Below are 13543 nucleotides of genomic sequence, written 5' to 3'. Positions count from 1 at the left end.
GGTTTATCATGAGGTTCCTTAATGTGCATTGGTTGAGCACATTCAACACTACTTCCTTCTTCAATATTCTGAAGTTTATTATACATGTTGACCATTGACTTATTAGCAAGGACATTAGACCAAAAATAAGTTGTCTTTCACGTCTTAAAGAAATAGTCTGGCCAAAAATAAAATGTAAAACAATTCTCATTTTTAACTCTTTCAAATATTGCACATGCACCGTACGTACAAAAGAAATCCTGTATTTCGATATGTATCATGATCAGTGAGATTCAATAGCGAAGGCATTATCTTTCCGGATGTAGGCATTGTGGTTTGAGGCTTTACAACTTGGGTTAGGAAAGTATGAAAGCGTGTGGCAGAAAGAGGTTGAACTCCACATGCCCCATGTGTGGCACACCACAGCAACCCATGCCACCCCTACACACAGAGCAAATCATAGTATATTCTTTTGCTTCTTCTTTCATTGGAGAAGAGAAACCACTCAGTATACTGGGCTCTATATTACAATATATACAGCAGAAACACGTCCTTTCTCTGACCCACTTTTCACAGTTATCATTTTTCCCAAGACAGAAAGGTTATTACAGGCCTTTTATTAGCCAGCAATATGCATATTTATTCACTGTAAACATAGGTAAATCTATACATGTTCATTGTTAATGTGAGTGTACTGTATTTTATATTTACACAAGATACAGTTCCCTCCATGATTATTGGGACCCCTTGTAAAGATTAGTAAAAAGGCTTATAGAAAATCCACCTTTTGGTGAAGCCGCTTCATCTCCCACTGATGAAGAAAAATCCAAACTTTAATCGAAATAAATTTATTCAGAGAAAAACAAATCCTTCCTCAAGAAATATGTCATTTCAGTGTTTTCAGTAAAACAGCACTGATGCCCCTTTTCCACCAAAGCAGTTCCAGGGCTGGTTCGGGGCCAGTGCTTAGTTTGGAACCGGGTTTTCTGTTTCCACTGACAAAGAACTGGCTCTGGGGCCAGAAAAACCGGTTCATAAGAAAGAACCGCTTACGTCAGCGGTGGGGCGGAGTTGTTAAGACCAACAACAATAACAAGACCGCGAAAGATCGCCATTTTTAAGCGACGAGAAGCAGCAGCTGTACAAACGCGAAGTCATCCATTATTATTGTTGCTGTTGTTGCTGCTTCTTCCGCGTTGTTTTTGCTTCGATATTCGCGCCAAGGTTTATGCAAACGTAACGACGTAACTGACGTATACAGCGACGTAATGACGTGGCTTCCCTTAGCACCGTGAGCTATGGAAAAGCAAACTGGTTCTCAGCTGGCTCGCAAGTTGAACGAGTTGTGAACCAGCACTGAACCAGCCCTGGAACTGATTTGGTGGAAAAAGGGTACGAGTCTTCTCTTATAACAACATTTTATACGGTTGGAGATACAGAGCAGGACATCTGAGCCCATTCCTCTTTACACAATCTCTCCACATCATCCAGGGTCCGAGACCTTCTCTTGTGCTCTCTCCTCTTCAGCTCATCCCACAGGTTTTCACTGGGGTTCAGGTCAGGGGACTGAGATGGCCAGGGCAGAAGCTCGATTCTGTGCTTAGCTAACCATTTTTGTGTTGATTTGGACATATTCTTTGGATCACTGTCCTGCTGGAAGAACCAATGACGACCCAGTTTTAGTTTCCTGGCAGAAGCAGCCAGATTCTGATTTAAAATGTCTTGGCATTTCATGGAGTCCATGATGCCATGTATCCTAACAAGGTTTCCAGGGCCTTTGGAGGAAAAACAGCCAAAAAACATCACTGAACTTCCACCATATTTTAGACAGAACACAGTTCCAGTCAAAGTTGTAGTAGTGTTTCACAAACTTCAGGTGCTTACGTTTGTGGTTAACTGACAGAAAAGGGTTTTTTTCTGGCAAACCTTCCAAATAATCTGTTGGCATGGATGTGGTGTTTGATGGTGGTTTTGGACGAAACCAAGATTTTCTCTTTTCTTGTAATTCACCAACAGTGGTCTTTCTGGATTTTTTGCCTCTCTTACCCTCCTCACTGTACATAGGGGCAAAATAAACTTGGGTCCTCTTCCAGGCAAATTTGTAACAGTTCCAGTTGGTGTTCACGTTTTTTTTTTTTTTAAATTGCCCTAACAGTAGAAATGAATACTTTCAGGTCAGTAACTATGTTTTATACAGGGGCGGAGCTAAGGGGTGGCCGGGGCCACCCCAGGGCACGCCTTGGCCCCGCCCTGGCCACCCCAGGGCCGGACAATAAAATTTATAAAACCGATATGTCCCAGGAAATGTTAGTTCCGCCTGCTGGATTTTTGTTCCGCCTATTTGGTTTCTGCGGGGATGCATATTACCGTAGCACACAAACATTTTGCGCGTTCAAGCAGCAGGTGGATGAGCAGGTTGTCGTGACATCAGATAGTCATGCTCTAATCCGACAACGCAACAACCTACATGAACGTGCGATTAATTTGGGAGACAAGTTATTCATCTCTCATACTCTCTTCAAGTTTTCTCACTTTGTAGACATACAGTTACAATTCTGTCCTCAGACAATTCAGAGTGGAGTCTAGCCGAGCCAAATGCCTAAACTTGGATGAGTTTGTGAATCACTTTGCTCACTCTAACCGCAGAATACAACTTTAAAAAGTTAATGTTTGTCTGTTACATGAAAATATAGATGTTGTGTGTTACTCGTGGGAGTACACATTGATTAATAATTGTCACACTCATACATACACAACACTCATGCATTCTCTCAACACACACGCTCTCCCCCTACCCCTCTCTCTCACACACACACCACTCATGCACCACATTTCTATATTTACATGTAACACACTCACTCATACACAACACTTATGCATTCTCTCAACACACTATCATACTATCTCACTCTCACACACTCTCAATTTGTGCACTACGTTTCTATATTTACATGTAACATTCATACACTCAACACAGACACACAACTCATGCACTAAATTTTTATATTTAAATGTAACACTGGGCGGCATGGTGGTGTAGTGGTTAGCGCTGTTGCCTCACAGCAAGAAGGTCCTGGGTTCGAGCCCCATGGCCGGCGAGGGCCTTTCTGTGCGGAGTTTGCATGTTCTCCCCGTGTCCGCGTGGGTTTCCTCCGGGTGCTCCGGTTTCCCCCACAGTCCAAAGACATGCAGGTTAGGTTAACTGGTGGCTCTAAATTGACCGTAGGTGTGAATGTGAGTGTGAATGGTTGTCTGTGTCTATGTGTCAGCCCTGTGATGACCTGGCGACTTGTCCAGGGTGTACCCCGCCTTTCGCCCGTAGTCAGCTGGGATAGGCTCCAGCTTGCCTGCGACCCTGTAGAAGGATAAAGCGGCTAGAGATAAGGAGATGAGATGTAACACTCATGCACTGTCTTAACACTCTCTCTCTCATGTATGAACACATACTTCACTCTCTTAACACACACTATGTCTTTCTCTCACTCACTATAAGATACAACTCATGCACTCTCAACACACACCCTCTCTTACACACACCACTCATGCATGATGCACTACATTTCTATATTTACCGTACATGCAACACACTCACTGGTATACACAACACTTGTGCACTCTGAACACACACACTCACCCACACACCACCCATGCACTATATTTCTATGTTCACATAACACGCACACACACACACACACACACACCACTCATGCACTCTGAACATACACTCTCTCTCTCTCTCTCTCTCTCTCTCTCTCTCACACAAAAAAACTTATGCACTTCATTTTTGTATTTACATGCAACATATCTTCACACAGGGCGGCATGGTGGTGTAGTGGTTAGCGCTGTCGCCTCACAGCAAGAAGGTCCTGGGTTCGAGCCCCGGGGCCGGCGAGGGCCTTTCTGTGCGGAGTTTGCATGTTCTCCCCGTGTCCGCGTGGGTTTCCTCCGGGTACTCCGGTTTCCCCCACAGTCCAAAGACATGCAGGTTAGGTTAACTGGTGACTCTAAATTGAGCGTAGGTGTGAATGTGAGTGTGAATGGTTGTCTGTGTCTATGTGTCAGCCCTGTGATGACCTGGCGACTTGTCCAGGGTGTACCCCGCCTTTCGCCCGTAGTCAGCTGGGATAGGCTCCAGCTTGCCTGCGACCCTGTAGAAGGATAAAGCGGCTAGAGATAATGAGATGAGATGAGATATCTTCACACACACACACACACCCCACTCATGCACTACACCTCATCTATGTCATGTGTTACATCAGTGTAACACTTTCTCTCACTCACACACACATTTTGTAACTCAGCACATTTAGTTTGTACAGTACTTACAATGGACAATATCACAACATGTTGTGTTTACATATGTTGTATGTATGAGTTAAGTATTTTCCTTTTCCTGAGCAAAGCACTCTTTATTCAAGCCTGACTAATATCCTTACTACTTCCCAGGTGCCTGGGACAGATGATCTTTCAGTTTTTACTTTTGCATTTTAGTAGTAATTGTTAAAATCCTGATGCTGAACTAGAGTAAACAAGTTGGATGGTTTCTTTGTTTTGCAGATGCTTGGTTACATAAATAAATTAATACATTAATTTCTGACCTCTTGGCTCACATGGGTTTTGTTCATGAGTTAGGCACCAGATACATCAGAATACAAGAAATCAAATCTAGCCAATTCAAAATTCCCCATGGGAGGACCCCCGGAACTCCCCCCACTTTATTTAGTCACAGCATGGCCACCTCTTGTATATGTTTGGCCCCCCTTTGGCCACCCCATGTAAAAAATCCTGGCTACGCCACTGGTTTTATAATCTTTCCCTGACTTATGAAGGTCAACACATTTCTCCCTCATTTGGTTTATGTATTCTCTTTGGCTACAGTCACACTACAGCTCACAATGCTTTGTGATGAAAATGAGGCATTTCGTGGCGATGCTTCCCAAAGCTTCAGGAAATATTCCCAAACCCATCTGAAAGCATTTACTGTTTAGTTTGCTGATGAAACCATCGCCACCAAATTTCAATGCATGCATTGAAATTTTTCGCAATGTTTTTGGCCACCACGAGGCGGAGCCACACCAAAAAAACAACTCGAAAAGCTTGGAGAACATTCGCCGTGCATCATACAATTGGTGGCGATGCTACCAATTTTTCCATCGCCAAGTATTCGCAAAATCATCGTGAGCTGTAGCGTGATCATAGCCCATGTTGATGGATGACTAAGGGAATTTGGCTTCTGTCTCACCTCATATTTGTTCCCCAGTTAATCAGGAACTCATGGATTACAGCTTAAAAAGTTCCTACACGCTCTAATCAACTCAAAAATTTCCATTTAAATGGGAAACATGCGGCGGCACGGTGGTGTAGTGGTTAGCGCTGTTGCCTCACAGCAAGAAGGTCCTGGGTTCGAGCCCCGGGGCCGGCGAGGGCCTTTCTGTGTGGAGTTTGCATGTTGTCCGCGTGGGTTTCCTCCGGGTGCTCCGGTTTCCCCCACAGTCCAAAGACACGCAGGTTAGGTTAACTGGTGACTCTAAATTGACCGTAGGTGTGAATGGTTGTCTGTGTCTATGTATCAGCCCTGTGATGACCTGGCGACTTGTCCAGGGTGTACCCCGCCTTTCGCCCGTAGTCAGCTGGGATAGGCTCCAGCTTGCCTGCGACCCTGTAGAAGGATAAAGTGGCTAGAGATAATGAGATGAGACGGGAAACATGCTTCAGTTACATTGTGCTCACGATCATTTCCAGGGGTGCCAATAATAGTGGAACATTTTTGTTGAAAATATTTTTTTCTTGATGAGGGATTTGTTTTTCTCTGAATAAATTTATTTCAATGAAAGTTTGGATTTTTCTCATTTTTTTCAGTGGGAGATGAAGCAATTTCACCAAAAGGTGGATTATTTCTAACCCTTTAATAATCGCGGAGGGCGCTGTATCTAATGCATGCTGAGCCACAAAGACTGGACAACATCTGCATCATTATCAAGCTTTCCAAATGTTACAACTTTAAACTTTTACCAGAAAACCTGATTGGAAAACTTGATTCGTTTTTCGCATATAGAATTTTGCCCCAAGAATAAGATGGTTTGGATAGTTTTGAAGGATAGTTAAGCTAGTTAAACCTCTTAATCAATCCTATCATCCAGTAATTACATAGAAACCAATTGCAGATTAAGGTGGACATCTTTGGAATCAATTTTGTGCCAAAATGTTCATACAATACTTTTGAAATATCAAACAAAAACGACAAATCAAGATACAAAAAAAGAAAAAAAGTCAATTTTTTTAGACTGGCAAACAAATTGTTCGTGTAATCGTGCAAAATATCAGTCTATTACTCTTCAGAAACCTTTTATTGTTGTTCCGCGTCTTTCTCAGTTTTGTTTGACGTAATTTATTTTGGTTGCGATTCCAGCTTTCTCGTTTGCGCTCCCTGACTTTTTGCTTGCAGTTTTGGCACAAACTTCACGTGTGGGTGGGCTGTCCAGGAATGCATTCCCATTGGCTAACTTGTGTTTGACTGACAGCTACGCTCAGCCATTCCCTACTCGGATTCTGGCGGACTGTTTGACGAGTGGCCGATCCATTGACGGTAAACAAGGATCGAGTGGACTTCAGTGGCGACAATGATATTGAATTTACACTTTGTTGAATTAATTCAATATCATAGTCGCCACTGAAGTCCACTTGATCCTTGTTTACCGTCAATGGATCGGCCACTCGTCAAACAGTCCGCCAAAATCCGAGTAGAAAATGGCCGCAACAGCCTCCGGGGAATGGCTGAGCGTAGCTGTCAGTCAAACACAAGTTAGCCAATGGGAATGCATTCCTGGACAGCCCACCCACACGTCAAGTTTGTGCCAAAACTGCAAGCAAAAAGTCAGGGAGCGCAAACGAGAAAGCTGGAATCGCAACCAAAATAAATTACGTCAAACAAAACTGAGAAAGACGCGGAACAACAATAAAAGGTTTCTGAAGAGTAATAGACTGATATTTTGCACGATTACACGAATAATTTGTTTGCCAGTCTAAAAAAATTGACTTGTTTTTTTTGTATTTTGATTTGTCGTTTTTGTTTGATATTTCAAAAGTATTGTATGAACATTTTGGCACAAAATTGATTCCATAGACATGTGGGACCATCCCTGGCTTGATGGTGTTTGAAAGGGATAGAAAATTGTGGGGTTTGTTTGTTTGTTTGTTTACATTTCTGGCTATACTACCATTTTAGATATGCCATTAGGTTAAAGCTAGATGGCTTTTCAATTTCATAAAATCGGTGAAATTTAGTTCCCTCTGAAATTTGGTCATTGTGATGTGTTTATTTCTGTAATATCTCACCAAAAAACAAACAAACAAAAAACCCCAGGCCATTCTGTGGCTGGGAAGTTATTTAATTTGAGGGGATTAAAGCAAATAATGTGCATGAAATCGCTCACTTCGTGCAGTCAAGCAAACAGATGAAGTCCATGTGCGCATGCGCAGGTTTACCTTCTTCTTTTGGGTTTTACGGCAGCTGGCATCCACAGTGTTGCATTACTGCCATCTACAGGTTTACCTTTGACCATACACTGACAGTTCCATCATTCTGTCACTAAACGAACAGCTGATCACACCGAGGTGCTCGCTGACCGCCGATATTTATTAGTTTGGTCCTGCGTTTCCTTTCCTTCACAACATAACGTCTTTTCTTCTCGCTTTCCGTTACTGTAGTCGGTCTTTCACGTTTCATTCGCACGCTCGCGTCCTCTATTTCTCTCCTGTTTCAAATTTGTATCCCACAATGCCTTGCGCAAACGAGGAAAACCCACCGTGTGATGCATGATGTAGCATCTTGAATTGGGTCATGGTGAAGCAGGAAAAATAGCGGAGAATTTAGGGCCACGTGGCCCTAAATTCATTAATTGTTCTGTTAAAAAAAAATAAAATCAGAAGTCTGTGATTCGAATTCAGTCACTTTTGGTCCACTAAGCAAAAATAATTGGGTGTCAGGGAAAATTCTTTTTAATGACCTACACTTGAAAAATCTGAAAAGCAGTTTAGCTTTAATACTTTGTGAATCATAACGAGACTTTTTTGTGTGACATTTCACGAAAAATTACATTTTTTAAAAAAATCTAACAGTAATCTGAGACATATTGGAAAACCAGGATGCTAGAGCAAACCAGAATGAAATTTTTACAAAATGAACATGGACTTGGCGGCACAGTGGTGTAGTGGTTAGCGCTGTCGCCTCACAGCAAGAAGGTCCGGGTTCGAGCCCCGTGGCCGGCGAGGGCCTTTCTGTGCGGAGTTTGCATGTTCTCCCCGTGTCCGCGTGGGTTTCCTCCGGGTGCTCCGGTTTCCCCCACAGTCCAAAGACATGCAGGTTAGGTTAACTGGTGACTCTAAATTGACCGTAGGTGTGAATGTGAGTGTGAATGGTTGTCTGTGTCTATGTGTCAGCCCTGTGATGACCTGGCGACTTGTCCAGGGTGTACCCCGCCTTTCGCCCGTAGTCAGCTGGGATAGGCTCCAGCTTGCCTGCGACCCTGTAGAACAGGATAAAGCGGCTACAGATAATGAGATGAGATGAACATGGACTTAACCAAGCTATGAAATACGAACTCTTTATTTATTCATCTATTCATTCGTTAATTAATTTATGTATTATACTACTAATAGTCTACTAATATTCAGGTAAGCAGAGAAAGCCCCAGGGGAAGAGGATTTGCAAGCTCACAAAAATGTGCACGGCCAAAATAGTGTTAAACAAACCTGCTGACTGTTCAATCAGTCAGTCAGTCAGTCAGTCAGTCAGTCAATAGTACCTGAAATACAGGAAAAACACAGGGCCATCATTACAACCTGCAATCCAAAGGAAGAAAACCTGGTGATGATAAATATGGAGGTGTAAATGATAAGTTGATGGATGATGAAATGGCTGTTCTGTCAACTGTCATTTCATGCGTTTATTTACAGCCTGGGGTAAAGCAAAATATGCACGTGCGGTTCTTGCTTCATCTAAAGTTCTCAGCAGTAGCTAGAGCAAATGTCAACGGCTGATCTAGTTAGACAAGGTGAGAACTGTAAACTTAGGCCTGGTTTATTTTTGTTACTGCAAAAAGTTCATCTCATCTCATTATCTCTAGCCGCTTTATCCTGTTCTACAGGGTCGCAGGCAAGCTGGAGCCTATCCCAGCTGACTACAGGCGAAAGGCGGGGTACACCCTGGACAAGTCGCCAGGTCATCACAGGGCTGACACATAGACACAGACAACCATTCACACTCACATTCACACCTACGGTCAATTTAGAGTCACCAGTTAACCTAACCTGCATGTCTTTGGACTGTGGAGGAAACCGGAGCACCCGGAGGAAACCCACGCGGACACGGGGAGAACATGCAAACTCCGCACAGAAAGGCCCTCGCCGGCCACGGGGCTCGAACCCGGACCTTCTTGCTGTGAGGCGACAGCGCTAACCACTACACCTCCATGCCGCCCCTTGTCTTGTATTCTTCTAATAGGAAATGCTAGATCGTTTCAACTATTTTCAAGATATTTTCACTTGCTAAGATATTTTTTGCAGTGCAGGATATAAACTACACTAACTCCTTTATCATTAGCTATTTAGTATTAAAAAAGAAATGATCAAACAAACAAGATTAAAAATGTTCATAAAACCTTCAAAAACTACTGAAATGGCTATGTTACATATTTCTGAATCTTCTAGTGTCGTGAATACGTTTGAATGTAAGCGCGTAGTTTTCCATTTGAGAGAGAGAGAGTTCATGACAACAATCATGACAACAATGGAAGATTTTAATGAAAACTCAACAACTCTACGTTTCCATGCATCTGAGACAAATATGGTATGAAATCACTGGATGTTTTATAGGCTTACATTAAAACCTGACAGTGAGTGATGTTTTGGCTCTGACATGCCATCTAGTGGATGTTGCTTTCAATCTTCCAGATGCACAGCGCCTTACCAAAGTATCTCCCACTTGGTGGGTTTTGGTTTTTTCCCCCCTCGTCCTGTTACATTACAACCTGGAATTACACTGGATTGCATGTAACGGACATACTGTAACAAAATAGTCCAGATTGTTGAAGTGGAATTTAAAAAAAAAAAGAAAACTTGTTAAACAAATTTAAACATGCAAACATTTTGAGTGCATATGTATTCCACTCCTTTGTGATGAAACCCCTAAATAAGAGCTGGTCCAACCAATTAACTTCAGAAGTCACATAATTAGTTGATTAAGGTCCACCTGTGTGCAATCAAAGTGTCACATGATCTGTCACATGATGTCTAGATAAATCAACCTGTTCTGGAAGGACCCTGACTCTGCAACACGAATAAGCAAGCAACATGAAAACCAAGGAGCCTCCAAACAGGTCAGAGACAAAGTTGTGGAGAAGTATAGATCAGGGTTGGGTTATAAAAAAAAAAAATATCCCAAACCATCAAATCCATAATAGCAAAATGGAAAGAATATGGCGCCACTACAAACCTGACAAGAAAAGGCCGCCCACCAAAACTCACAGACCGGGCAAGGCGGGCATTAATCAGAGATGCAACAAAGACACCAAAGATAACACTGAAGGAGCTGCAAAGATCCACAGCGGAGATGGGAGTATCTGTCCATAGGACCCCTTTAAGCCGTACACTCCACAGAGTGGGGCTTTATGGAAGAGTGGCCAGAAAAAAAATAAGAAGAAAACCTGTTTCGAGTTCACCAAACAGCATGTGGTAGACTCCCCAAACAAAATGGACAAAGTTTGTCTGGTCAGAGGAGACTAAAATTGAACTTTCTGGCCATGAATGGAAACACCATGTGTGGCACAAACCCAACACTTCTCATCATGCTGAGAACACCATTCACACAGTGAAGCATGGTGGTGGCAGCATCATGCTGTGGGAATGCTTTATCTTGGCAGGGACTACAAAAATGGTCAGGATTGAAGGAAAGATGGCATTAAATGAAAGGCAAGTCGTGAGGAAAACCTGTTTCAGTTGGCCAGAGATTTGAGACTGGGACAGAGAATCACCTTTCAACAAGACAGTGACCCTAAACTCACTGCTAAAGCAACACTGGAGTGGTTTAAAGTGCATATTCTGGACCAATTTTGTTTTTTGTTTTTTTATATGAAAGTATGTCCCTTTACACACTCATCCAGAAGGGTAATTTTGCACAAGGCCATCTGTCTACAGCAGAAAAAAATAAAATAACAAAACACGTCTGGAAAAATCCCAAGGGAGTCTGGAGCCAGAATCGTGACGTCACCTGCGGAAGCGCCAGCAGGCTGCGCGAGCTTTGCATGGTTTCAGTGCACAGCCTGTGTAGACCAAGCGCTCCCATTTCTCTCTCATTGTCCGGTCTTTTGGAAAACGATGAGTACTAATCCCATCATGATTGGTGTTGCTACACCCTCCTACGATACATCTGTTAACCATTTTAATAATTACGCGATAACGTTGAAGAAATTTGCAGAAAACCACCAGGTCGTTTTCTCATAAACAAACCAGCGCTGACGTAGGATTCAGAAGGAGGCGTCCCGCACGCGACGTCAAGAAGATCAATGTTTGCCAGGAAATCCAAATGGCAAGTTTTTTCAGAGGCGGACCAATTCGCCTCAAATCAATTCGCTTGATTTCAACTGAACTTTTCTGGTACTGCGCAAGGTAAAAAACTTGCACAAAATGCAAAATGTTACAGATATTTGACCAAAGTTTCATATTAAATAGGAGAATTACATTGATCTTGCTCCTGAATTTACGCGCAATATGCACTTTAAAGGGGAATATTTACATGTCTTAAACTGGTCAAAAGCCCAGACCTCAAGTCAATTGAGAATCTGTGACATGACTTGAAGATCGCTGTACACCAACACAACCCACCTAACTTGAAAGAACTAGAGCAGCTTTGCTGTGAAGACCGAGCTAAAATCCCTGTGGCTAGACGTGCTAATCTAATAGAGATGTAGCAACCACAAGACACTTTTAGCTGTAATTACAGCAAAATGTGGCATTACAAAGTATTGACTTTTAGTAACAACATGCATACACACAGTCACACGTGAAGTATTAACCAGGTCTTAACCCAGGCCAGTTTTGTTCTATTCTCAGAACAGAACTGTACAGAGGGTAGCTATAATGTAGGTGACTCAGAAAATATGAGACACAACAGAATTGTGGTTATAAATAACATGTTTTAAAAGCCCTGTCCTTTCTAGTAAGTATGGATAATCAGACTCTGAAGCATAATAATACGAGATAATACTGAATTCAGGACTCTCGTGATACCATGATTGTACTGTGGTACTTCAGGGTTACTGGTCATCATAAATTAACCCCTTAACTCTCTATTGTAAAAATAATAGGGATGTAGTAGTCAGTATTTAATAGTTAGTGAGGAATGCAAGTCCAGGAAGGATTACGGGTCGTCATATAATATTTATTAAGATGTTGGTTTTCTAATGGGGCTTAAGAATGATTAAACAGTTATTCCACGGACTTGAGTCGTACATGAGCTGACAGCCGACGAAGCGTGTCACGCCGAATTGGCTATAAGCCATGTACGACCAGATTGAGTTTAATAATTGTTTTATTCTATCCACATTCACTGGATTTTGAGAAACAGAGCATTTTTATTTTTTGCAAATTCATCTCATCTCATCTCATTATCTCTAGCCGCTTTATCCTGTTCTACAGGGTCGCAGGCAAGCTGGAGCCTATCCCAGCTGACTACGGGCGAAAGGCGGGGTACACCCTGGACAAGTCACCAGGTCATCACAGGGCTGACACATAGACACAGACAACCATTCACACTCACATTCACACCTACGGTCAATTTAGAGTCACCAGTTAACCTAACCTGCATGTCTTTGGACTGTGGGGGAAACCGGAGCACCCGGAGGAAACCCACGCGGACACGGGGAGAACATGCAAACTCCACACAGAAAGGCCCTCGCCGGCCCCGGGGCTCGAACCCAGGACCTTCTTGCTGTGAGGCAACAGCGCTAACCACTACACCACCGCGCCGCCCCTTTTTGCAAATTCAATAAATAAAAACTTTATACAAAACGTCCGACAAAATATTTTCCGCTTAGAATGTAAACAAACCGGTGAAATGACAGGAGCAATTTGTGAAAAATACAATAATAATTCTTGAAAAAAAAAAAAAGATATATGTTCTTACCATCAAATACTTTTATTCCATATTTTGTTGCTTTCTTTGGGGGGGGGGATTTTAGGGGTTTTGTTTTCAAGTAGACCCTGTGTCCGAAATCGCTCACTCGTTCACTAGTCCCTACTCCCTATACAGGGAATTATAGTGAGCTCATTGGTAAAATGAAAAAACACTTTTGGACACTATGTCATTATTTACGTCATTACCGTCGCACAATTAAAACGTGCCAGATCAGTCGGCTGGTGGGTTTTCAAAATAACACCACACATGCATGCATTTTTGTGATAAATCCATTTTACAGGCGGTGGTGTAGTGGTTAGCACTGTTGCCTCACAGCAAGAAGGTCCTGGGTTCGAGCCCCTTGGCCGGCGAGGGCCTTTCTGTGCGGAGTTT

At 42.7% G+C, this 13543-nt stretch overlaps 1 protein-coding gene across 1 annotated transcript in view; it reads right to left on the bottom strand.

Moving 5' to 3' along the window:
- The window catches only part of epas1a (endothelial PAS domain protein 1a), a 79536-nt gene that overhangs the window by 58466 nt on the left and 7527 nt on the right, over positions 1-13543 (bottom strand). The window lies entirely within an intron of this gene.

This window comes from Neoarius graeffei, chromosome 14, assembly GCF_027579695.1.
Source record: "Neoarius graeffei isolate fNeoGra1 chromosome 14, fNeoGra1.pri, whole genome shotgun sequence".
In the NCBI taxonomy this organism is placed as follows: Eukaryota; Metazoa; Chordata; class Actinopteri; order Siluriformes; family Ariidae; genus Neoarius; species Neoarius graeffei.
This window is presented reverse-complemented; position numbering and strand designations above follow the sequence as displayed.